The following is a 27,573-nucleotide window of genomic DNA, read 5'->3' as shown; positions in this document are numbered from 1 at the left end:
TAATGCATTGTTTCTCTTGATTGTGATTACTGTGTATATAATATGACAATCTGTGCATTAAAAGAAGTAAAAAGTAAAAAGTAACTTTAACTACCGTGTTACAGGTTGGGGTTCTGTTTTCTATCTGAATACATTTTAAAACGTAGTTTATTCCTGTGATGACAAAGCTGATTTTTTAGGGACCATTATTCCAGTCTTCAGGGTCGCATGATCCTTCAGAAATCATTCTAACATGCGGATGGCAATAACATTTTTTGTGGAAATGGTGATCATTTTATTTCAAAGATTCTCTGATGTATAGAAAGTTCCATAGGGCATAATTTAACCAACTTGTCATAACTGTCACATTTGATCAATTAAATGTGTCCTTTTAAATTAAATCTGATTAAATCTGTTCAAAAACTAAATAAATAAATGTCCTGGAACTTTTGTACTGTTGTGTACTGTGACAGTGGTGGTGCATATAAATAAAACTAATTGAGCATAATTTCGCATTAAATATAATTTTAAAGATGTCCATTTAGAACAAAACAATGTAGAAAACATGATTTATCTAAGCTGGAGTAGTACTTTTATATGTGTTGCATAACATTTTTTGAAGCTACTTAACACCAACAACCATTTTCAAGCCATTTTAGAGCAAAATCATATCAGCAGGAGGCATCTATATTGGCTAGCCCTACATCTAAAATATCGGAGACTTGTTTCTAAAGACACAAGAGCTGGTCTGTCCAAAACCAGCTGTCTACAGCGCAAGTTAATCAGCAGATTGTTGTGTTGATACTCATTCATAAAATATGACATAATCTTAATGCGGTGTGCTTGAGCTGACTATGAATCACACAAATAAAGCACAGGTCAACATCAGGACCATCCTGATAACCGCGTGTCTCATGAACACACAGTATGGCACTGAGAAATAACCAAGGATTTGAACAGGATCATCAGGACCTGAATAAAACATGTGACTGGGAGCATGTGATCAATATGCAAATTCTTCATTAAGTACACAGTGACCTTACACCACAACGCACTGAGATTTATGCGTCACCCCCATAAGCAGACATGAACAGCGCGGGGTCTAATAGGGACTGTGCAAAATGTACCCTTCACACTCAGAGCCAGTCCAATCCAGACGAAATCCCCAGCTGGCCCCTCTAGAGGCTCTCAAAAGAGCTCTATGTGAGCTGAATTTGAGGCCATATGATGTAGCTGTAGTGTATTCTTCCGCTGCCTTGATAATTGCCACCAATACGGTTAATATAGTTAATGTACTATCAAACAACACTGCTTGACCTGTGTTTGTTTTTGAATGCATTTGGCGAAGACAATTCAAAATAAAACTTTTTTGTCTAGGTTTTTTGCAACACATTTTTACCTCCTCTCATTCAATTCTGACTGCAGGCAAAGCAGGTGAAATATGATTTCAGCAGTGGCTGAATAGCGGCGCAGGAAACTCTGTATAGCTGACCACATTGAATGCAAAAGGTAATTTCACCAACAGGGATAAATAATTCGGGGACAGATGAACAATATAGACATCTACAGTACTGGACAAAAAGGTTTATGTACAGTAGACTAAAAATTCGCTCTAACTATTGCCGACAGGAAGGGTGCAGGCTCTTAACGTAATGAAAAAGTTACGATTTCTGTTTACTGTGGTTATAACAAAGTTCCTCATGGAATGCTGACAACAATGTAAACTCGTAAAATACAGCCACACCAGCTTCCAGTGATGAGAGGTTCGCCTGCCACAATTCTGATTTAGGAATTGCAATGCATTGTATGCACTTTGCATCAAAGTGTAAAGCATCATGTATCATTATGGTTATGAATAGGGTTGGGCAATATATAGTGACAGTAAAGACGCATTATGACAAATATTTCTATATTAAATTGATTTCAAAGATATATCACAGTTTCCTTTTTCAACATTCATAGTAATAATAAATGTTTCTTGAGCCGTAAATCACCATGTCACACACCAAGCACTGCAAAAGTGTGTGTGGGGTTACTTTTGAGGTATGGTACAAATATGACATAAAAAAAAAATACATAAGCCATTTTCTCATATGTAGGCACGATTAATCATTAAAAGATCAGGACTTAGATTTTTTTTTTTTTGTCCTCCAGCAGGTGCAATTACAATTATGGAATTAAATGACAAAATGCCATTTTGTGTTTGCCCTTAGACCACACAATAGCCCATCATACTTATGTTCATGTCCTAAATACAAAAACTATGGCGAGGGCAAAAAAGACAAACTTTAACGCCCATTTTAGCCTTCTGTTACCATCTAATTACGCTCTTATTCGTGTGTAATTTAGCATGAGAGAATGTGTCATCATGTCATGAGCCACAGGAGAGTAAAAAGAGGTGCCTTCATAACAAGTGAACTCTCATGCTTTCCGTTTGTTTTGCTTAAAGTCGCAGTGGAATAAAAGTCATCCATCCCTATTTTAGCAGGCAGTAATCTAAGCCTGCATGAAAGTACATTGTGGTGTACATGCCACTAAAGATCACTTATATTCTAGTCATAAATGTTGAATGGTTTGGTTATGTTAGCCAACAGTAGTGCTCTTTCAACAAATCAGATCAATTTGCCACATAATCTTTTAAAATTGACAGCTGTTAAATGACATTTTAATAACCTTCAGCTGGGGGTCTGCCTACAGGGTGCTCTGCATGCCAGTGGAACAAACTAACCCCCAAATACCTGCTTTCTGTTAAGGGATTCTGACAGCCTTTGATAAAAACCTGACAAAGAATCACACTTACAATAGACTTTATATTGTATAACGACGTGTAAACAACCACTTACAAATCAAAAGCAGCTGAGGTATTCCTGAGATCAAAACTCATCCAAACCGCTGCTGATGGATTTATGGTCTCATTAGAAAAAGAAGTAACATGAGTTTCCTATGATCAAAAACGTGACTAATGCTACTAAAAACAACTAGAACTGCCACCAACATTCCTTTAGAGTGAAAACATGTTCTCAAACTTGTTAATAGCAGGTGAGCTTTTTTGACTGAAATTATTAAAATTGATGCCAAGTACAGACTGATGGCTAAAATGTACGCATAGCGGCTGATCTCGATTAGTGTGTTCCTATACGTTCTTTAAACTCAGGTTGGGCCTATCGTTTATCCTATTTTTAAAGGAAACAATGTTTAAATATATTTGAAAAGACAAACAAAAAACATCAACAATACAACATTTATTTATTTTTTAATCCGCGAACTATTTTTGAACTAGCTGCATGTTGAACTAATTTTTCTCTGAATTAATTTTTATGTATCATTTATTTTACATTTTGTGGCCCCTTGAAGGTTTACTGAGGCCCCCTAGTGGGTCCTGGACCCCAAGTTAAGAACCACATATCTGATCTCAAAAACGGTTCCAAAAGAGTTAAATGAATAGAAACTTTTCAATATGATCTTATTAAGCCATTGTATTGAAGTGCATACTAAATGAAACACTCTGTGTCAAGGATATTCAAAATACATAGCTACTATATGTTTTGTCTCTATGGTAGCGATATGTTCAGAGCACATGTTCAGTGTATGAGAGTAGGCTATGTAACACTAATCATCCATTTATCTCTATCCAGACATACCCAATAACAGCTTCGAAACGCGGTGCAGAAGAGAACAGGCACACCGACTCTACAGCACTGTTTCTCAACATCTAGCGTGCTAACTACCTACACCGCATTTTGAAGCGCGTACGCTACCCAAAAACACTGTCTAGTTAAGCACTTCAGGAGGTTTTGCAGCACAGCCCCGGTTTACAGAATTATTCAAACTTCTCCACTTTTAGTTTACTTCAGGATGTGTTAAACTACCTTGAATCTGACAGCTGAACTGTTCCTCACTTTAAATCCTGTCCAAAGCGCAAATAAACACAGCACAGATATATACGACCACATACTCACATACCAGCTTTAAATTTCGGACATTCTTTTCTTCTGTCATCTTGAAAGAAACCAAAATGGGAAACAACAGAAACCCCGATGTTAGAAACAAGCGTGAGTGTCTCAGCGCGCAATCCTCCGCGACGCAGTGTGTCTCGAGAACGCAACTTTAGAGGAATGCAATGCGCGCGGTCGGTGTGAGCGCAGACAGACAATCGCCGGAAAGCGGCTCCTCCCACCGGCTACACACGCGCAAAGAGCTTCCCGAATGATGGCTAAAGGCGGTTATGGTCTCCTTTCAGTCAGGTTCTCGTTATTGGCAGGGTCATTAATCACCAGACGGCACTCCTGCGTCTCTACGGCCAGCAATATCAACTATAATAAGAATTATGGATGTTATCGTCTGTGGACCTGCGAGGAGCAACCGTGACCCATTTATCAGCTACACCTAGCATATAAAATCAGGAGGAGATGATATAATATAGCTTATTATAAAGGAGAATCACATACAGATGAATGGTATGCAGAATAACCCATGCGCAGCTGTATGAGAGCAAATACAATCATGATAGATTTGCATTTCTCAGTTAGAGGTTTACAACAAACAGGAGACTGAGGCTAGTTGCCACGTTCTTTTTTTTACATCAGTTAAAATGATAATTATCTATACAAGCACATATTTTTAAGTTTCAGCTTCAGAAGAGCTATTATACAGTGCCCAATTTATATTGTGTGGGGTTAGTTCTCACGATAGGATTAAACAAGCCATTATAGGCTTTTAGCTAAATTTAAATATTGCATTTTTTAAAACAAAACAATGAATCATTAAAAGACACAAAAGATAGCATACAGAAATATCAAACATTCTTTGACCCGCAAAACTAATACTTACATAACTTGATATAAATGATGTATCTTTATTTCACATTTCACATTTGACAAGTTGCCCCTGACCTGAATTATACATGAGCTACAATTAGTTCTGGTTCTTAAATCTGACTAGCTAAGCTCGCCTGTACAAGACGGACTACCTGATTACATTTTGAAAAGCGTATAAATCCCAACAAATGAACTGAACGCATCACAAGAATGTATTAAATACACTGCCAGCAGTTGGAGATTATTAGCAGTAGATGCAGAAATGTCACATGGTATTAGCTGTTCAAGTATGAGCAGACCCCCTGTCGAGAGGATCCCACTGAGATAAGACCAGCATTCTGTCCAATCATGGCCTCTCAACTCATGTCTGGAGTGTTGTGCACAAACAATCAAAACATAAAAACAAACAATTACTAATTGCTTCCTGGGTTGTTAGTACAGGAATACAGTGCAGTTAGAGTCTCACGGCACTGCTGATAAAACTATTTACACTGTGTGGGTAGAGTTCAGAAATCAAGGGCACTTGCTATTGACTGCCAAGTATGATTGACCCTGGTCAGTGAGAGCTTTAGGTGCAGCAGGTCCCATGGTCAACTAAACAAACAAGACTTTTGAATACTGTAGTGAACTCATTTAATGATATTATTTGGAAAAAGCTGTAGGTAAATAAATATGCCATGAAGCATACTGAACCATTTCACCGTGATTTCCTCTTTGCAGCTGTTTGGAAGGCTTTATGCCAGGGCTGCCCGCTCCTGTTGCTGGAGATCTACATTTGTTCAGCCCCTACTGTAATCAAATAAACCTAAACCGGCTAATTAAGATCTTCTTGCACACTTGATAATTAGAGGCAGGTGTGTTGGAACATGACTGGAACTGAATACTGCAGTAAGGCAGCTCTCCGAGAGCAGAATCAGGCAGCTTTAGACTTCAACTGTTTTCTGGAACTTTTCACCTGCGCCCAAGAGGTTATAGTTTGGCTGACTATAGTATACAGATATCTCCTGGTAAATGCCATAATTACACCATTCTGAGAGCAACAAGCATGTTTCTTTGACAAATAGCCATGCATGCTGACTATTTCAGTTTATATCAATATATAAACACATGGCACATGGCACACCCATCACAAGATGAAAACCTGTCTGATTTGTAAAGTTTATTCCACTTTTGAGGGGACATGATACGTCCAAAGTCATTACAGCTACACAAAAAGGAGTGTCTGCGGCCATCTGATGAAACACAGACACTTTCTGCAAGAGCTTCCTCAAGAGTCTTTCAAGTCTAAACCCTCAGTGGTTTGGATGAGGGAAAAATGATTATAATGTGCAGAATAAATCAATTTATATTTTCAGGAGTGTGGTTATTTCTATTTTATGATGAATTCATTCATTCCACTCAAACAATCTAGTGCCGCCTGCATGCCTTGACTGCTTCCGAGACATTCCTGCTGTTCTATTTTTAATTTTATTTCAGAGGGTGAAATATTACAAGCTGCTGATCAACAGTTTGAGAAGCCCAGGTGAAAGAATGAGGGTAAAACTCTAGCTGACAGGAAGCACAATGACATGAAGGCAGCTTACATAACAGATCATCATCAACACATCAGCGTGAAGATCCAGGGGAAACGCATTGCTGCCCCTTTTTTACTCAATCTGTCTGAGACTGTCTGAGGTGGGCGACACGCTGCGTGACAAGCTGCCTCCACACGCCCTCACGCCTCGGAAACACAGTAGATGGCTTTCAAGTTAGATGTTAATGAAACTTTCAAACACACTCAATGGATGGATGCTCCACAATATTTAAATTGGAGGCACGGTTGGGTGACAATAAGCCAATCAAAAGCAAGCCTCTAAGAGGAAACAACAAAAAGTAAAAACGTTAAGTGATCCACGGGAAAAAACACAGTTCTGATTGGTTTATAAACTTCCATTGACTTTCATTTGAGTCTGGAGTTAACCACAACATGTGTGCAAAACCACTGACAGAACTTTCCCACTCTTCCCAAAGCATGAGAGCTCCTGTTTTGAATAGTTTCACCATGTCTCTGATTAGCACTGTATAGCTATCCACAAGTTGGTTCCTTGAAAAACAAGTTGGGACAGCCATGATCACCCACAATTTCCATTGGTCTGTTTTCTGTTTCTTGTCTGAATAAAAGTAATTATAGAAGCAATATCAACATCACTGGAACCATTTGAAAGCGCAGACAGGTTCAGTGTGTAAAATTATAATGCAATGTCTCAGTTTACCAATAATTAATAATAATGCTTAAAAAAACTGATATATGTATATATTTACTTACCATTTTCATTCAGAAATTGCTAGTAGTTGTAGAAGAACATTTTTCACCCCGACAGCAATCACTAAATTAAGTCGTTTAAAATATTCATATCTATTTATATAATCTGTGGAGGATGATAGGACTATAAAATGTTCGTCCAATCATGTCCCTTGTTCCCAGGCCTATGATAGGCTGTGTTACCTGCCTGTCAATATATGTATTTGCATATCTCCGCACTCCCTGTTCATGCAGACATGATACGTCTTCAGCATGTTCTGTTATGCCATTGCACACCGAGTGAGAATGGAAGGAGTTATTATTGTATTATTATGCGCTTTGTACTGTAATGTTTTCCCACCGGTGAATGAGACATGAGGAAATCTGACAGCACTGTTAGCCTCTGGCTGTGCACGTTAATGTGTTTTGGAGGAGGCATGGCTTTGGAGAGTGATTTGCAGGGAGGGAGGGATCTTATGCTTTCAAAGCTAGCTTGCTCTCAGAAATCACCAACCCGACCTTTAAAGTTGCAGTATATGAATTCTGACAAATGCTGTCGATATTTGAATATTGTATATATACATAATACACACACACACACACACACACACACACACACACACACACACACACACACACACACACACACACACACACACACACACACACACTACCTTTTAAAAGTTTGGGATCAGTACGACTCGTAATGTTTTCTAAAGAAGTCTCTTATGCTCATCAAGGCTGCATTTATTTGATCAAAAATACAGAAAAAAACAGTAATCTTGCAAAAAAATTTAACAATATAAAATATCAATAAATATCAAGATATTCAATAAATAGAACATCTTTTAAAATATAATTTATTTCTGTGATGCAAAGCTGAATTTGTATCAGCCATTTCTCCAGTATAAAATGTCACGTGATTCTTAAGAAATCATTCTAATATGATGATTTATTATTAGAATTATCAATGTTGGCATCAGTTGTGCTGCCAAATAACTTTTTGTAAACTGCGATACTTTCTTTTAGGATTCTTTGATAAATAAAAAGTAAAAAATAACAGCATTTATTCAAAATATAAATGTTCTTTATATCTTCTAACAATATAAATCTTTGCCATCATTTCTTATCAATTTAACACATCCTTGCTGATTAAAAGCTTTCTATAAAAAAAATAAACTATACAGATTTACTGACCGCAATCTTTTGAACTGTAGTGTATATTTTTAGAAAAGATTTCAATTTTAAACAAATAGCTTAAAAAAAAAAAAACTTTGTTAAAAGAATCCTGAAAATAGGTTAAAAAATAAATAAATAAATCAGCATATTAGAATGATTTCTGAAGGAAATCTATCTATCTATCTATCTATCTATCTATATATAATTTATTGTTAAAATTGACAAAGCACTCAAAATATAGCACAAATCTCACACCCTATTTTTAAGTATTTTTAATAGATTTTTAAAGAAACTTCAGCTCTGCATAGAGCTGTATTTAGTGACTGTGTCTACTGTACTTGACAAGATTATTTTTTTTGCACTTCTGCTTCTGCAGACTGTATTTCACTGTAACTCCTACAACATAGAGAGAGATGGCAATAAACCCTGTGTCTATGTAGCATGGTAAAATTCAGAGTCTGGAAAAAAGGCGGATAAAAAAAAATAGTTAAGCATTAAAAGCATAAAACAAATACTATATCTGGCTGGAAATTATCTTTCTATTTTCCATATTTTATGTCTTGGCCAGGCTGCAGAACTAGAAAAGACGGGCTATATTATCAGTGTTATTTTTATTGTTACTTTCAGTCGAACAAAGACATATTGCTTCTGACAGAAATGTGGAGCTCTAGACTCCATCACTATCATACACAGATGCTTTCACACTGACTAACCAAATTAAACTGCCACAAATGTCAGTTCTACCCTCCCCCCGTCCCTAGAGGAATTCTTCAGCCTTCTTAACCTCATTCACATTCTTCTGACTCACACCCCAACTTTAACATTTGCACTGTATTTATTAAATATTCTTATGAAACAAAACAAATTATCAGTGAATGAGATGCAACTGGGTGTACTCATTTTTATAAAGATATTTAAAATCTAAGTCATATTCACATTTATGTAAAACTGTAATATTGTGAAATAATATTTAAACAATTTACACACAAATCAGCTCATTGTTGAAAGAAAAACTTTTATTCAGCAAGGCTGTCACTTTTTGATTAATTTATAAGGTTACAAATATTAGTATTTCAAATAAATGCTGTTCTTTTCAACTTACATTCATCAAATAACACTTGAAAAAAAAAAAATAAATAAAAAAAATAATAAAATAAACAGTACAACTTTTATAAACAATGTATTTTAATTGTAAACCTATTTTACAGTATTGCTGTATTTTTTATCAAATAAATATAAGTGCAATATACAGTATGTGTGTGTGTGAAATCATTTATGATGGAAAATGCACACAAATGTTGTAAATAAAATAAATGTTGTAAGTTCATAAACTCATGGTTATGATTAGCATCTGCTGGTGGAAAACAACGGTATTCAGTGATTTGTTTATAATATTCAGCCCATTCCTAATGATACTTCCAAGACTAACTTTACCTAGGTGATTTATTCATATGAAAACCATTTTGAGAACAACATTCAGTTCAATATTCAATATATCACAGCACCCTCACGGACCCTCTTTATTAGCCTGTATAATCTCATATTAAGTTCTCTCAGTAGAATGAGACTGGAGGCATTACATTTTAAGAATCGGCCATACGAATGGGAAAAGGACCTTAATTAAAAGTGGGTAATTGCAATATTGCCTTTGCTTTAAAAGTAATTTACAGATAGCAATAAAAAAATAAAAAAGCCAATAAAGCAGCAGGAACACTGCTAATGATTATCAAATAAATTAATTAGGTATATACAGCTTGTGTCTGTCACTAGTACCACGTTCATTAGCGATTGCTGAAGGCATTTAATGATCCGAAGACTGGCTTGGCAGTCTACACCATTAATTCATTCAAGAAAACTAAATTACAGCCAAAGACAAATGCAGGACCAGAAAAAAGACTATCGTTTAAAGCCCAGTGTAACACTCTGCATGAGCGACTAGCTCCACATGTGGCCTTGAAGTGTGTCTGTTGTTAGCTGTCAGGAGGAATAGGATCACAGGCGGCTTTAAATGGCGCAACAAGTCATGCTAAGGGCTATCTCAGCGCCTGCTGTTAGAGAGCAGATGATTGCATATCCAACACACACAGATCCAGGTGATCTCAGAACCTATAAAAGCAAGTTGGCAGTATGTCTCATAACGTGTGTATAATGGCATTGCGTTGCGGTCATCTTGGCTGTGTCCGAAAGCTGAAAAATGCTGCCTCTGCAGGACTAAACACATCCGAATGCTTACGACCAATCAGCAATGACGTCAAGTCTTGATTATATGCTTCAGACAAATTTTGCATTTTGAATTGGCTGTTTTAGGTAAGCAAAACATTAGCTGGGTTTCCATCACCCTGTTTTTATGCACATTTTGAAGTATCGTATCAGAATCGAGTGATGGAAAAAAGTTTTTACACTCGCTTGGTGGTTTTTGACTTGTGCGAAAAAGGGTTAATGCGAATAATACGAGATGGAAATGCATTTTGCTAATAAATTTCTCCAAGTGCATCAAAATGTCATGTGCAAATCCTGACTAACCAGCGGACCGATCTTGTTCCACAGCATCTGAATGTTGTTATATGGTCATTCAGAAATGGAAATTAGAAAATTTGCTAATTCTAAACGACTGGGTTCCCAAACAGCAGCATCCACCTCTGATCGTCTGCTCATTTTGAAGTGCAAGTCATTTATTATATAGGAAAATTATTATATTCAGTAGCTTCTCCTACTTTTCTTAGTGATGCATAGTGCCAGTTTATCAGGAAGTGACAAATTTGTTCTGTTTGACTCATCGGATGGAAACGGTGCTTGTTCGCAAATGTTTTGTGTGATATTCCAATTTTGTGCATTAAAGTACAATTTTCAACTTCGGATGGAAACCCGGCTATTGTTACACATAATTTTAGCTATGCAACAACTGCTTATATTGTACATACAATATAGGTTGGTATTTTTTTTTTTTTATGATTCTGAAAGATATCTTATGTTCACAAAGACTGCATTTACAGTATTTGATCAAATACAATACAATAAAAAATTTAAAATTAGGAAATATTATTACAGTTTAATTTAATTAAGTACTACAATTTTAATATATTTTATGTAATTTATTCCTGTGGTGGTATTATCAATTTTCAAAACTGTTGAGCTGCTTAATATTTTTGTGAAAACCATGACTTTTTTTTTCTTATTTGATGAATAGAAAGTTCAAAAGAACAGTATTTATTTGTAACATTGTAAATGTCTTTACTGACACTTTTGATCAATTTAGTGGGTAACAAAACTAGGAGAAAACGGTAAGATTTGCATGTTTCCTTTTTACAATACTTTGTCAGTGACGCGCCGAATCAGACAATACACTGCAATAAATATGCATTTATCTGTTTCCACTAAAATAGCTAAAATATGTTTATCATATCAGCAAAACTGCATACATTTAATTTGAAATAATCCAAATTTGCCGTATTTCGAATATTTGGCCAGTGTAAAAGACTGAGATCATCTAAAATATCTGAGAACTATTTGAAACCATTTTGTTTTTATGGATATTTTCATGTATTTATTCTAAAACATAGCAGGGATACTATTTCCCTACTGTCTCTGTGTTAAACAAGGTGTCACGTGCATGGGAATTCGCATGTAAATGATATGCAGATGAGGTTATGCATAGTAAAACAAGGCGTTGTAAGCGCCATATATGGTGATTTCGGGGAGGAGTCGAGTGGAGATGCACGTACGCACAATCTTCCCCTGACTGGGATTTATAAAGAGATTTATAAAGAGGTTTTGGTGCGTGCATGGTTTTATAAATCTGAAAACTTTTGGGCATCTAGCTTTTAAAAATCTAAATCTAGCTTTTGTGCCTATGTAAAATCTATTGATGAAATCTACAGAGAGTTTTATAAATGAGACCCCTGGTCATTTAAGGTTAAATTCTCCTTACACATGCTAGTCTATCTTATCTTCTTAAAGCCAAATCTATAAACTAATCTCATGCACCACTGCTTTCATTATAAACTGCCAGACCCCACAAGAGACATTAGGAGGCATGATGCAGTCTTACCATGCTGTGAATGGATACAGCCAGTGAAGATTCAGTGGGATTTGCTGCTGGTGAGGCATGTGAGATGAACTCTCACGTATGGACCATTTAAAATGAGAGATCATTAACAGAGTAAACCAAAGAGGCTTCAAAGTAATTCGGCGGGCAGCCCTTTGGCCTACTGATGACCTTGACGCACTAATAATCAGCATCCCTCCCAGACATGAATCAACCCGATGCAGTCTGGATGAGTTAAATGCTAATTCTGGTTTTATTGGTTAATGGCAAGAGGGGCTATTTGAACTTACTTGTGTTTGTAATTGAGTCAAGACAGCAGGGCCTGATATAAATCAGAACTAGTAAACATGGTACAGACTAATCTCATTACGTACCCTCCTCCTGTGTTTCAAAGCAGATCACAGATAAGCACAGGACAATGGTTAAAACTAATTTACTTACTTAGTAAAACTATATACATCCACACACAATTTGAAGGACTCATACTACGCTTTTTTTTTTAAAAATGCAGTACTATTGTGAAATATTATTACAGTTAGAGTAAAGCCATTTATTTTTAGATACCATAATTTACACTCAAATTTGTAAAAAAAAGTACACAAGGCAACTTTTACATCAACTTATTATATGTATAAAAACATGTATAAAAATGCATCATGGATAGTGAATAGTGACAATATGTATCATAACGTAGTCCATGAACATGAAAGTTTAGACATGTATAATTTTGTATTACTGTACAGATAATACCACATCAAATATGTTAAGCCCAGAAGGCCAAACATTTGAGAATCCATATTTATTAATTATTATTAATACATAAAAATCAAATTCACATTTAAAACTTTTTAAATGCATGTCTCAAGGGACAGAGTGCAAGCATATCTGTCTAATATAATTATGTATTTTTATCTAAACATATATAATTAAATGCTTTTCCATTCTGGTGTCATCGTTGACCTGTGCATGGGTGAGAAGGACCAAGTCCAAGCAAACATATAAAAAGAAAGAAATGTTAAGTATGTCAGTGCAATATTTGTTTTCTTGTTTCTACAGCAACAAAGTTTGTGCCAAAGGGAGGGTAAACAATCCTCAATTATGTGTCCCAAGATATGAAATGATCCAGCAGGAGAAAAACAAACAACTAATGAGGGTATGAACGAGCAAAACTAGCAGAGGTTACGTTTTTCCTTGAGCTTGTAAATGTTTCTATTCATCCATTTAAGGACAGCAAATCACAAAAAGAATAAAAGAAGTTTTTCAATTCACCTTTCTTCTCCTGTTGAATCACTTCAATCAATACCGAGCAATTGCTTTTAGTTATGTGATCACTGCCTGGAAGCTGATGGGTTTGCTGACCATTTTATGTATTGACAGCTACTTCGTTATATAAATGATTTTGTACACCAATCAATCAATCAATAAAAAAAATAAATAATAAAAGTTATAAAGCAAAAACGGCACAATGTAAACTCAATTGTAAGTTACAAAGTCATAATTGTGAGATACAAACGGGCAATTCTGAGAAATAATGTCAGAATTAAGACAAACTCGCAATAGCAAAAAAAAATTGCTATTTTTACCTTATTTTGCAACTTTATTTACTTAATTTAAGGTCTAAATGTTATTTCCTGCAATTGCAAGTTTATTGTCTTTTATACATTTTTTATTCAGTGGCAGAAACAGGTTTCCATAGTGGCTGCTTGCTATAAATGTCAGTCAGGCGGTTTCTTCCTGTCTAAGCATGCGGTTCATGGCCAGAATAAGCTGCAATGTGTGACAGGACCCTGGGCTGATTTTGGACATGTATGAATTCAGTGCACTGGAAACTCCAGCAGATTTGTGTAAATCATAACAGTGTATGTCATTTCATAAAGACACACCGGCCAGCGGCAAAAACCGCCCTTTCCTAAGCTGATGAGATTGGAAATCGCAATGACTTTGTTGTTTATCAATTCTAAAAATGCAACAGACAACTGGAGGCATTTGTTTCTCCGGGGGAAAACAAGAAACTAAAACGGAGTGAGTGGAGCATGAAAGCAGCACATGTACTTGGAATAAAACAGCAGAATAAACAGACGGAGGAAAAGTGCTGGCCTTGTGCTGTGAAAGCAGAAGCGATGGAAAGAACAAGTCCTCTAAACACTCGAGTCAATCAAAAAAGCCACTGCTGGTACAGTGACATCATTATTCATGAGGCTGCACTTTCAGGCAATGACATTAACAGATACTACTGCACACCATTTAACTTTAGCATTAATCCGCCTCATTTGATATTCATAAGTCTGGCTCAGACTCTTCTGGATGAGTGGTGTTTGGGTCTGATACCTCACTTATGTGAAATACAAGTGCTTCAGATTGAGCTCCAAATCACTTTTACATCTGCTGGTCATACGGTGATTCAGCCTCACCTAAAGAGTCTTCACACTTAACAATTAAAGGGATAATTCAACCCAAAATTTAAATGATTCATTATTTACTGAACCCTCATGTTGTTTCCAAGCATTCAGGTACTTTTTCCAAGGAACATAAAAGAAGGAACTGAAGAATCTTTAGATCATTTCCATTCATTTGCAAAAAAAAAAAATGTAAATAAAAAAATTATATATATATATATTCATTATATTTAATTTTAATTAAATCTTAAATTCAAACAATTGGAGAATTTTCAGATGTTTTCCATACAACATAAAAAATATATATTAATAAAGTAAATAAATAAAATGGCATGTCATTGGTTCTGATTTAAATTATTAGATCAAAATAAAAAGTAATAAAAAAATGTATAAACACTGGTGCTGATTTAAATTCATTCTTATATAAGAATAATTGAAGATTTTTTTTCAGACATTTTCCATCCAATGACATTAAAATCAATCAAATATAATACAAATAAAATAAAAGTATATGGTCCCATATAATAATTACAGTGTATTTTTTAAGTAACATTAAACATTAATTCATTTTTGATTGTTTTTTTTTTAAAATCAACAGTATGAGTGCAAAGAAAACCATTTACATTACAGTTACATTTAGTCATTAGCAGATGCTTTTATCCAAAACAGCATAAAATAATTAGAAATAATGAGTAATTTTTTGGACGAATCATTCCTTTACAGCGTCTGCGAAAATGCAGTTTCTGGATGAATATTCTGTGCCTCCAGACCGTTAACAGAAACCCAGACTGAAATCATATATTCCTAGCCACAAAGACCATCTCCTCTCATAACTCCAGACAAAAGATACTTTATTTAGCTTACTTAATGATTAGCCAATGATAAAATAATACAGCATAGAAGGATGAGCATTGTTCTAGGGCTAAATTTAATTACAGCCAGTGGTGTTTAGGCTAATGAGCAATACACCGCTTTAGCTCCTCTGTAACTAGGTAAAGCAACAGTGGCCAGTGGGCATGTTCTCTGGGGATGAGTCAAGAGATGATTAAGTAAAAGTCAGAGTACACAAAGAGAATCTTTCTTGATCTTTCACAAGAAAAAATCAAGACTCATTACATCTTTCTGTTTCCAAAGTCAACAGAACCTGGCACAAATCCTAACTTGTTAAATCGTTCTCTTACAGCCAAGGGCGAAGGAATGATCTGAAAAATGTGGAGGGACACATTATAAACCTTATCAACCATGCTCATGAATATTAAGTAGCCCAGTGTAATGTTCGCCCAGTAGTCCTAACTTAATACCTAAAAACAAGGAAGCCCTTTTATGATTACTGGTTAGTTAATGGGTTTTTTGTTTGACTGTGGATGCTTTTGCTTGGTCTTAAAACCCATGTTTGGCAGCTTGGCTAGGTTTTCTGCAGTATGTAAGGCTGCAAAAATGCTATGATAAAAGTTCTATGCAACCACAGCTGGTGTTTATTTAATTATTGTTTTTTTTTTTTTACCATAAACACCACAGATTTGTTACAATGTATTTTTATATTTGTTGTAGTATTAATCATGACGTTTCAGCATTTTCTTTTCATTGTGTAACACAAACCTGTTTCTTTCCATACAATGAAAGTCAGTGGTGTCCAAAACAAGACTGGACCTCATTGACCCCACTTGAAATTATACATAAACTTGTATGTTCAAACTCAAAGTCCTACAACAACAAACTAAAACTCTATTAGGTGTGCATGTAAACACAAAAATTGATGCTCGGTTAGAGAGTTGTTGTGCTTCCTTATCTCTCCCCTATGTCTGGAAAACCCAAACAGATAAACATGATCATTGTATACAAAAATGAACATCACTGAAATTCACGTTACTTCACGTCTGCGAGGCATACTCTGTTTGCAAGCTGTGAAGTAGGAGATATCTTGGCCCTGTTCGTTTGAACAGATATGATATTCATAGTCTGGAGGAGTGCCATTAGACATAGAAAGCCCGTATTTGTGCTGCAAAAACCCAATTCCATTTCAATTCATTTAAGCAATGATGTCTCTCTATTTATTGTGTGTTGGAAAAAAGAACACGCTCTCACAGTCAAGGCATACAAGCTTCTTCATTGCCTCATGGTATTATTATTCAGCTAATTAAAACTGCCAAGCTTCAGACATTCTGTGCAGGAAGAGAAGCAGAAGAACAGATACAACAGTATTGCTTTTGCTGATTGAAGAAAACAGACCAAACAGTGAATGTTGTTTCCATTAAATGCTGCTACACAACAACCGATGAACAGATGAATATCCATTTGATATGCAGAACATGCTCTGAAAAACATACAACTCTTGACGACAGATTCTGCCGCTGCTCAAAATTCACACTCAAAAACATCGCTGCTGACATCTGAAAATATGGAGGTTTACAACACGGGTTAAAAACAAGCCAATTAGACAGCAAATAATATGTGTCAATTCAAATTCATTTCTGAAGCTCCAGTGTTAACGGCAGCTACTATCAGGCTGATTGCAATCGAGCCCTTAGGATGGGCTGCAGCAATCCATCACTTTGACATTTTGGGAGCAAAGTATAATGTTTAATGATGGTTGGAGTGACTCTTTTGACATCTTGTGTTGGTACAAATGTGAATTTATTGCATCCAGAAGTCCAAACTCTGTGACTCTGACAAAGTGTGACAAAGTGATAGTTTGGCCCAATGGTCACTGGGTCAGAAAGTTACCAAAATCAATTGTGTTGGGTTTATTTTTCCCTCTTTTCCATGAGCGGGTGACAAAGCTATCAAAAGTTGGATCAGAAAGAGCATACCCCAGGCCATACATTGCACTTTGATGAAATTTAACACAGTGTTCCACTTCTGCAAACTTGCTTTGGAGGAGATTGGACTCCTCTCACCCTTTTAGGGACAGCTTTTCAAAGAGGCCTGAGAGTTACACATGGAGCCCTTCGAACGCTGGTTCTCTCACACCATCTTACAAGCATGTTTTATGTAACTTTGAAATTGAAATTGGCTTATAGTATTGACAGCTAGAATTTCAATTTCAGAATTCAAATTCTGGAGAGCCACAATGCAAGCATATGCATTTTCAAAGCATATCAAAAATTATTGTTGAATTCTAACCTGCAAATGTATGATGTAAACGATTATGTAAACCAACAGAGGATCTTACAGATTGTATGGCTCAGGAAAGTGAAGTAGATTATAAATGTTAGCATTCTGAATTGATGTTATTTGTGCATGCATATTCCCACACTTTTATCACTGCACTATAAGACTGAGGGCATTGTGAAGTGTTGGTTTGCTGTATTCCCCACTGAGAAACCTGAATGCAGACCGCAGTGTCTGATGAGCCTGGATGAAAAAAGCAGCTTCACTACAATGATCAGCTAAATGCTGAGAGGACAAGACATGCGGTAATCTCTCAACAGCTACAAACGAGCACACATTCTAGGCTCACATTCACAATACATCACAAAGAACTTCCTGACAGCACCCAGCCACTCACAATTGTGCTGTAGAAAAATGCGTCAGCTGGTGCTTTTGGTTACTCTGAGTACTCTCAGACCGGGAGTGCTTTCCCCGAATCCCTGACAGCTCTAGAGGTTCGGAGAAAAATGCTCCTGCAAAGGGATCATTAGGCAGGAGAGGAAGGTACCTGCACAGCCGGATGACAAATGTCTGTAAGGGGAGAGCAGAAGGAACCATTGGAGATAGCGTTTATCAGTTGAGTCAGTCTGAAAATCCTTAATGCACTTTTTAATCATTGCTTTTTAACTGCAATTTGCAACAGATCGAGAATCATTACTTTCTGACATCAAGCAAAGCTTACTACAGGATTGGAATACAGTGGATGGTTCATGTAAAGCCATTCTCTTCAAGTCTTATTTTTTTAGAGAAAGGCCTGAGATCAATGGTAGGTTATCAAATGTAGCAAACATGGAGTCTCCTCTCATCATTGGGATTCAATGGGACTGCACAGGGACTTCCTGAATGAGCTCTCTTTTGAATGCTAATATTGGTTTTAGCCTGATGCATTTATTGTGACATCCTGAAATAAAAAGCACAGGTTTGAATGTGACCCTTTGCGCCCTGATGTTCATCTGCTACTGCTCACCTACACTACTGTTAAAAGTAGTCTAAAGTCAGCCAATAGTCAGTAATAGTCTAAAGTGTGTGAATAAATCCAACCACCCCTATAGATTTATGTTTCACTTTCCATAATCCGTGACCAACAGAGGAGCATCTTGGCGGCAGGGATTTAAAACTTTACCAAGGGGGTTGGGTACAAGTTATTTTAAAACATTTCAGCCGGTGTATATAAATCGTGGATATATTATTTACCTGATATAAGATGCATTTGGTTTTGAGTCGAGCACTTCATTGTAGTACTACGGTGATATCTCTTCAGCGCACAGTGCGAGCAAGTCAAACTACAATGCAGAATATTAATAACTATGACTGGGACTGTTATATACATAGTATTATAATGAGAAGACGTTATACTAAAATGCTATGAATTTTTAGAGTTTAGCTTCCATGTTTCTGCACATTGTTTCATGAAGAACGCGTCCACAAAAGGAGTTCGCATTCAGAGCCCCGCAGATATGTTCATTTGCATTCGGGCCCTTTTTGCAAATAGCCTTTAAGTCTTAATATTAACATTACGTTGTATAAATAACTAAACGTATTCTATATGAAATTATGAGTTGAATCCCATTGATTAAAAACTTGCTATCAAATGCGTCACTCTACTGGTCATCTTCAGCGCGCGCAGCTCAAAACCGAAATGCAGAACATTAACTGCTAAAGTTTTAGGCTAACGTTATAATGAGAGCACTATTTTGCCCCGCCCCCAAACATATGATTCGACTATCAGTCGAATATCGGCAAGATTCGAAAATTCTGATCTGACTATGAAAATCCTTAGTCGGGGACACCGCTAAAATATATTGATTGCTTGTTAATAGTTGTCAATGTACACTTTAATGATTCGTGGGGCTCTCAAGCACAAGGAGAAGCATAACAGTTGTGTTATAAAGACATGAAGCAGCTCCCGTCGCAAACACACACACATACTTGCGAATCGTAATCTAAGCGGCTGTCAGGAGCCAGAGGGAAGGCCCCACTTGGAGAGCCCAGCAGTGTTATCTCTCGCTGGGGTAGAGATCTGGGAGGTCTGACTTTCTTTCAAGGTACAGAGCTAAAGAGACACACTCAGTGGTAATGTGCGCCGAGACCTGACCAGACCTGTGCAGATAAGAAGCACGAGGTAAGATTCTTATACAGGCAAGGGGCCCGTTTACGTGTTGTCTAAATCTGCACGGCCGTCTCTGTTTGCTGCTCCCACTGTTGATGAAAGAGCAGGTAAAAATAGCACAGAGAGCAAGCCTGCACCTCTGGGTCCCAGCCTACTTAGCACTGATCAGCAGAGCCGGGACACGCAGCTCTGGGCAGGGGCTGGAGCTCGAGGAAAAGACAGGATGAAAGAGGAAGAGAGCGAGGGAGTTTAATTAGAGTGGGAGCCACGCTGAGTCTCAGAGAGCGAATCAGACCATACACGTCAATCGTTCAGCTGAGTCTCACACCTGCGCTAGAGGAGGCTCCAGCATGGCTGCTGCCAGAGCGCATGCTTAATGAAAAGCTGACGAAATCCCCATCAGCCTTGGCCAAATCAGATGGGCCTGAGAAAAGGAAGAAAATAATTCGCATCGTACCATGGTACAGTGTATAAAATTCCATCTCATTAATATTAAAGCAAAACAGACTCACAAATGTTAAAATTCCAGCTGACAATTGTTGTCATGTTATGGTTGATAACCATTAAATTAAAATCTAAACTATTTTGTATGAATAAATAAAATTTTATTAGCATTTAGCATTTAAAATGCTAATAAGAGAATTTAGTGATCATTTTAAACTTAAAAAAAAAAAATTACTTGCACATTTTTCGGAAGTACGTTTTTGTAAGTGCTCTTGACTGAAGAACTTGAATTAGTGTATATTTAACTGTTGTTAGTTTCACTGTTAGGTACAGTATGTACCATGACAGTTCAGAAATGAAATGTCCGGTGAGTGCCACTAAAAGGTTAATACTCAACTGCATTTGGAATTAATTAAACACACAACTGAATGAATGAATCCACATTTTAAAAGAATTGGGTGAACTAATGATTTAATAGCTCATTTATAAAAGTAATTTACTTAATTCCTGGAAGAATCGTCTGTTTGCCGAAAAAAAAAGAATGAATGAAGACACTTACAGCCACCTACTGACAGTTTTAGTTTCTTATTTAGAGCATAATTTCAATGCTATCTTTTGTAGGTAATTTATCAGCCAAATTACATAAATTAATTTGCACATTGTGTATCGTACCTACTGTAGACTGTGTAATTAATTTAATTAAAAAATTTTTATTTGATTGACAGCCCTAGTTAAAAGGAATAAAATTTGTTGGTGCTTTACTGACTCTAATGTTAATTTCACCTGGATTTTTGTAGTTTTGCAGAAATGTAGACACAGTCAGTCAATATTTCCATGGAGCTTGGGTTGCAAAAGAACCATGATAAGATCATGGACTGTGGTCCTGTCTGAGAAAAGCATAAAACAAAATTACTAAAGCTAAACTTAAATTAAATAAAATTAAATTGAAAATTAAATACTCCAGTATCTTAATAATACTAAAAAGGCACTGTATAACTCTTTTATATTTATATATTGCAAATTTGTTTTAAAGGAAATTACATTTACTGTGGATGGAGTCTGCAAAGCACTAAAAAGTGCATACAGCTACAAAAAAAAAAAAAAATTAAAAGATTATGCGGTGCTTCAGACAACACTGGCTAACTAATCAAATATTTTCTGTTGGGAAACTGAATCACTAGCAAGGTATTCAAACACAGTCTATAAAGGACTGGCAGAATAAACCATTTTAATATACACCAACAATACACAACATTGCTTAAGTCATTAGGCTGGCTATTTTCTGCATAACACAGTGAAATCAATCCCTTCGAGCAGGCTTATTAACAGACAAAATACAAAATGTCTAGCTCAGCCGTAACTAACAGCAATGAGGTCCGCTTTGTGCATTACATCCATTTGCAAATAGCTGCCAGTGTGTGTAGGACAACAAATTAAGCTTTTATCAGAGGAGAAAAAAAGAGAGCCGGACACCTTTTTGTCAGAGCAAGAAAAGAATCAAGCCAACAACACCCTTACATTGAGTATTTTATGTCCACACAGGTGATTCTACAAGAGTTTTGTGTTGTGTAATGAGAAAAGCAATGAATATTAGCTGACCATTAGAGAAAGCTGCAATTGGACAATGTCCATAGGGAGAAATGTATTATAGAAATAATATACTGCGGCTACCATGGGCGTAGGTTTAGGGGGGACGCTAGGTACTAGTCCCTATCAATATTTTGAGATGGCAAATTTGTCCTCTCCAATATTTAGCAAGCTCCTTTGAACTGCTATTTGGATCTTTGCACTGCTATTTGGATCTATTCTAACGGCCAGGACGACGACAGTACATGAACCGCCGTAATTTGATTGGCGGCGGGGTATCTGACAGGCTACACGCGCGGGCCGGCGTCGACGCCGACGGTAAGTTACCAGGGCTTTCTCTCTGCCACATAAAAAGGCCAGAGTAAAAACATTTTAATATTCCGTTTTTTTGCCCCTTTTTGTACTTTGTAGATGCCACCCAAGAAGAAGAAAGGGGGCATAAGAAACTTTTCATACAGCAGAGTCAGAGTGGAAATAGGCAAAATAACTAGCTAGCCACACAAATAAATAGCAGTAGTGTCTGACCAGTCACTAATCAATGTTATATAGTTCAACAATGATAAAATGTTAGAATATGATCTGTATTTTATTCTAATGTTTATCTAGCTTACTGCTAGTCTCATACAGACAAACTAACACATAGATTAACATACATTTCAACACATTAATCCACAAAACCATGTCCCCTTCATATTTAAAAATGGCTCTGAAATATAAACATGTTGTGTTGAATGCATACTATGATACGTTTGTATTTTATTCATTAGTTCATTTAATTACATATAGGAAACTCAGACATCTTGTGAAGATGTCATAGAGCATGTTGAGGAAGAAGTAGCTGGACCTTCAGGGCTTCAGGTGAGATCTTTATGAACTATGAATTATTAAAGCGTGATTAAAGAAAATCATGCATGTTAAAAGTTTTAAAAACCATGTCCCCTTCATATTTAAATTGCTCTGAAATATAAACATGATGCGTTGAATGCATACTGATAAGTATGTATTTGCCTTAATAATGTAACTGTATGTCATGTACATCAAGAGGCCCTTGACAAAGTGGACCTTAACGATGTAGGCCAACAGTTTGTATCTGTAAATGACAGACGTAGGCATCTGTTTGGAAATTTTAGATAAAAGGAAGGAATCAAGAAAATGCAGTAAAATGTGGAAAGTAGTAATGCAGTAAAATGTGGAAAGTAGCCATAATGGAGTTATAATTTTGAGTGCCAAATAGTAGAATAAAGATGTTTTTTTGCTTTGTTTTTTGGTTTATTATTATGCTCCAAAAGTTCTCAAAGTCTACCTCTTGCAACAGTGTTTTTTTGTAAGTATAAATAGGCTACTAACGTACATAGTAAATTATGTTTGTTTGTTAATAAACAACCTGAGTATAAGACGCATCAGTCCAAAAATACATCATGATGAGGAAAAAAACATATATAACTCGCACTGGACTATAAGTCGCATTTATTTAGAACCAAGAACCAAGAGAAAACATTACCGTCTACAGCGCCCTCTCGCGGCTGGAGACGGTAATGTTTTCTATTGGTTCATTTCTCTCGGTTCATGTCAAATTAATTTTGATAAATAAGTCGCGACTGACTATAAGTCGCAGGACCAGCCAAACTATGAAAAAAAGTGTGACTTGTAGTCCGGAAAATACGGTATTAATGTGAGTGTACTGGAGGGGGCTACAGGAACATCTTACAACAAAATAATTCCAGTGAGGGAGGGGGGGGGGGGTGTATGGGGGTGTCCCCACCAAAACTGAGACCAAACCTACGCCCATTTATGAGTATTTCAAAGGAAATGATTACACTAAAAACAGGTTCTGCAGAGAGAACAAATTATTTAATTGATGTATCATTAAACCTTAATTATTTTCCATTTGTTTTGCATTGGTTTGTAATACGTACACAAATCAGAAAAACAAGTAAAATAATATTGTTTCTGGAAATGATGGGAGGCATTTTCATTTCTGAGCTAATAGTGAATAGAAAACATTTCTCTTTTATCTTTATTCACCCTGTCTAGACTCTTAAATGGCATCTGATAATGAATCTGGTTGCAAGATTAATACAGTCCAGTGTGCTGTTTATTGATGCAGAGCAGAGCTCAGGATGTAGAGCTTATATAATGAAGAACAACAGGACAAGAGATGGCCTCGTCTGTGGCGTCTGAGGCTGTGCGGACACGGATCGTCCAGCCAGCATGCTGAGTGCTCCAGCCTTCATTTATCACTTTGGGTGAGAGGTCAGCTTCGCCCTGGTTTCACAGCCATTCAATAGGACTTTTATTACCAGAGACTGCTCTCGAAGCGTGGCCCGCATAACCAACAGCACATAAACCAAACAATCTACAGATGGAAAGCTGGTGGGAATCGCTTGAATTCAGCTCTGTGTTTACGAGCACGCCTCCCTTTCTAATGGCTCCATCCGGAAAAAAATTCTTAGGGGGAAGATCAATGCCTGAGGAAAACAACAGGCGCATTTGGACATTCTGATGTCCGCCCGCTGTTCTAGATTAGAGGAGAAATCGAGTTATCTCTATTTGTATCTGCTCAATCTCTCCCTGCTTTCGAGATCACACGCAAAACAGATGGAGCAGGTATTCGGTCTGAGCACCATAATGACTTCATACAGGCAGAAAGCGCTGTTCCCTGATGTTTCAAATCCCTTCCCCACGGAGAATTAATGATTCAGATTCTCTCTGCAACAGATACTGAAGGCCTACTTTTAAAATGGCTGAGCATTGTAGCAGTAAAAAAAAAACAACAACTGCAAACTAATGACTCATTTTATTTATGATGTGGTGACACAAAGTACAAATGATTTGCTGTGGTCAATTTGTTGCATCCTATTTTGATAGGGACATGGACAACCATCGTTTCCAGTGAAGACAGTGTCACATTTAAATAAGAACTGTTACCATGTTATTCTTCAAGTGCTAAAAGAATGGTTAATCAAATCAAAACTCACAGAACACAGAGATGACAAGAGTGTTTTTTTTTTTACAGTGATGGACCCATACCAGCAGATTAAGGAGAAGGTAACAACTGACTCAACAAAAGACCAATAAAAAAGGGTCAACAGGGTCTAATCCACATTAACCTTTGCCAGCTTCCACAAGCAATACAGGCGTTGCTGGCCTTTCTTGCAAAGCAAACTGGTATTTAAGTCAAAACACAACTTATCATCAATAATGGATCCTATGAACTTATACTCTGTAACAACCTCTATTTCCTGACAATTTATACTAGTTTTTTTCCGTGTTAGTGACATTGCGCCTGAAATCAATATGCATGTCCTTGGTCTTAGAGACATTCAGTTCAAGAAAGGCATCCCGACACCATGTAACAAAGTGATCAATGACCGAACCGTGTGAAGTTTCCTCATTGTTCAATAAGCTGACAATAACTGTATCATCAGCAAACTTCACAAAGTATCGGTCTTCAATCACAGAGCGACAGTCGTTAGTACAGAATATAGAAAAGGGGGAAAAAAACACACCCCTGTGGTGAACTACTTGATGTAAGGGCCAAGTCAGAGAGATGGCCATTTACTCTCACTCGTTGGGATCTATTTGTGAGGAGATCTAATATCCAGCCCACAAGGTTGGCCTCCATTTTGAACTGATGTAAGAGCTTCTCAACCAGCAGGTGGGGCTGAATGGTGTTAAAGGCTGACGAGAAATCAAATCCACAAACAGTAGTCTGGCAAACATATTTCTATTGCCCTCAAGGTGATTAAGAATGAGGTTGAGTACTGTTATAATTGCATCCTGGACCCCTCTGTTTAGTCTATAGGCAAACTGTAGTGAGTCAATTTGTCACAGATGACAGTTCTCTTTTGATCAGCTTTTCAAAACATTTCATTACAAGTGACTTTAGGGCTGAGGGTCTGTAATCATTTAAAGTGGCTATTCTTTGCAACAGGAGCTATAATTGACTGTTTCCATAAGTCAGGGACCTTCTGTTGGCACATAGATTGATTAAAAATATAAGAAAAAATAGGGCCTATCTGTTTCGCACAACAAAAAAAAGAACAAGGCTGCCAATATTGTCTGGGCCCGGACTTGTTTTGGCTTTGCAATATTTAAAGACACCTTGTGCAGAGAAATATACAGCTGATTGGGGGTGGGACAGTATTATTTTTTTTTAGTATTGGTATTATTTTTATTGTACAATAGGGGAGAACATTTAACTGTTCATGAGGTAGACTGCCTGGGGGAAGGAACTTTTCTTGTGCCTGCTAGTCCTGCTGTTCGGTGATCTGTAGTGCCAGCCAGACCGTAAATTTTCAAAAAGGAGATGGCTTGGATGTGAGGGAATTAAAGTGATTTTCTGAGCCCCTTTTCTCACTCTAGATACATACAGTTTTTGAAGGGTGGGTAGGGGGCACCAATAATCGTTTGGGCAGTCCTCTGTAGTCTTCTGATAACTGATTTTGTAGCTGAGCCAAACCTGACAGTTATTAAAGTGCACAGGACAGACTCACTGGCGGCTGTGTAGAACTGTGTGAGCAGCTCCTGAGGCAGGTTGAACTTCCACAGCTGGCAAAGGAAGTACACTCGCTTTTGGGCCTTTTTAACAATGGAGTCAATTTAACTGTCCCACTGAAAGATGGTGGTGTCCAGGAACCTGAATGACTCTACTGCAGTCACAATGCTGTTCATGATGATGATCAGGGGGGCTTCTCCTGAAGTCCATGATCATTTCCACTCTTTTGAGTGTGTTCAGCTCCAAGCTGTTATGACTGTACCAGACAACCAGCTTCTCAACCTTGCTTTTATACACAGACACATCACCGTCCTCGATGAGGCTGATTACTGTAGTATCATCTGCAAACTTCAGGATCATGACAGAGGGGTGAAGTAGAGGTGCAGTCGTTGGTGTAGAGCGAGAAGAGCAGTGGGGAAAGAACACATCCCTGGAGTGCTGGGATGATTGTACTGAAAGCCAAACTGAAGTCCACAAACAGGGTCCTCACATAAGTCTAGATTTTGTCTAGATATTGTAGGACATAATGCAGTCCCATGTTGACTACATCATCCACAGACCTGTTTGCTCGATAAGCAAACTACAGGAGTCCAGCAAGGGTCCAGTGGTGTCCTTCAGATAGCAAACACTGGTCTTTTCTGAAATGACTTCATGACCACACATGTTAGGGTAACAGGTCTGTAGTCACTAAGCCCTGTGATGGATGGAGATGATGGTGGAGCATTTGAAGCAGGCAGGGACTTCGCACAGCTCCAGTGATCTATTGAAGATCTGTGAAAAGATGGAGGCCAGCAGGTAAGCTCAGGTTTTTCAGACAGGCTGGTTACACAGTATCTGGGCCTGGTGCTTTCCTTTTCTTCTGTTTCCTGAAGATCTGACACACATCATCTTCACTGATCTGAAGTGCAGGAGGGGGTTGCTGGAGGTGTTAAAGGTTGTGTAGAGAGAGATGGTCAGAGCGGGTGTGGGGTGTGAGACCGGGAGTTTCAAATCTGCAGTAAAACTCATTCAGGTCTTCAGCAAGTCGATGATTCACCTCACTGCTGGGGGATTTTGTCTTCTGCTTTGTGAAGTCTTTAAGGCCTCT

The 27,573-nt window shown here is 37.2% G+C and overlaps 1 protein-coding gene across 5 annotated transcripts in view; it reads right to left on the bottom strand.

The window, feature by feature from the left end:
- The window catches only part of LOC132113541 (probable E3 ubiquitin-protein ligase MID2), a 124,396-nt gene that overhangs the window by 73,870 nt on the left and 22,953 nt on the right, over positions 1 to 27,573 (bottom strand). For 4 of the 5 annotated variants that reach the window (XM_059521352.1, XM_059521349.1, XM_059521353.1 and 1 more), the window contains exon 1: positions 3,943 to 4,116. The exons of the other annotated variant lie outside the window; for it this stretch is intronic. The gene's annotated coding sequence lies outside the window, so the exon portion shown is untranslated. Of the gene's footprint in view, positions 1 to 3,942; positions 4,117 to 27,573 lie in introns of those variants that run through there. 5 annotated transcript variants of the gene reach the window in all.

Source organism: Carassius carassius, chromosome 33 (genome assembly GCF_963082965.1).
Source record: "Carassius carassius chromosome 33, fCarCar2.1, whole genome shotgun sequence".
NCBI classification, from domain to species: domain Eukaryota; kingdom Metazoa; phylum Chordata; class Actinopteri; order Cypriniformes; family Cyprinidae; genus Carassius; species Carassius carassius.
The sequence above is the reverse complement of the archived record's forward strand: the minus strand, read 5'-3'. Positions and strand labels throughout refer to the sequence as shown.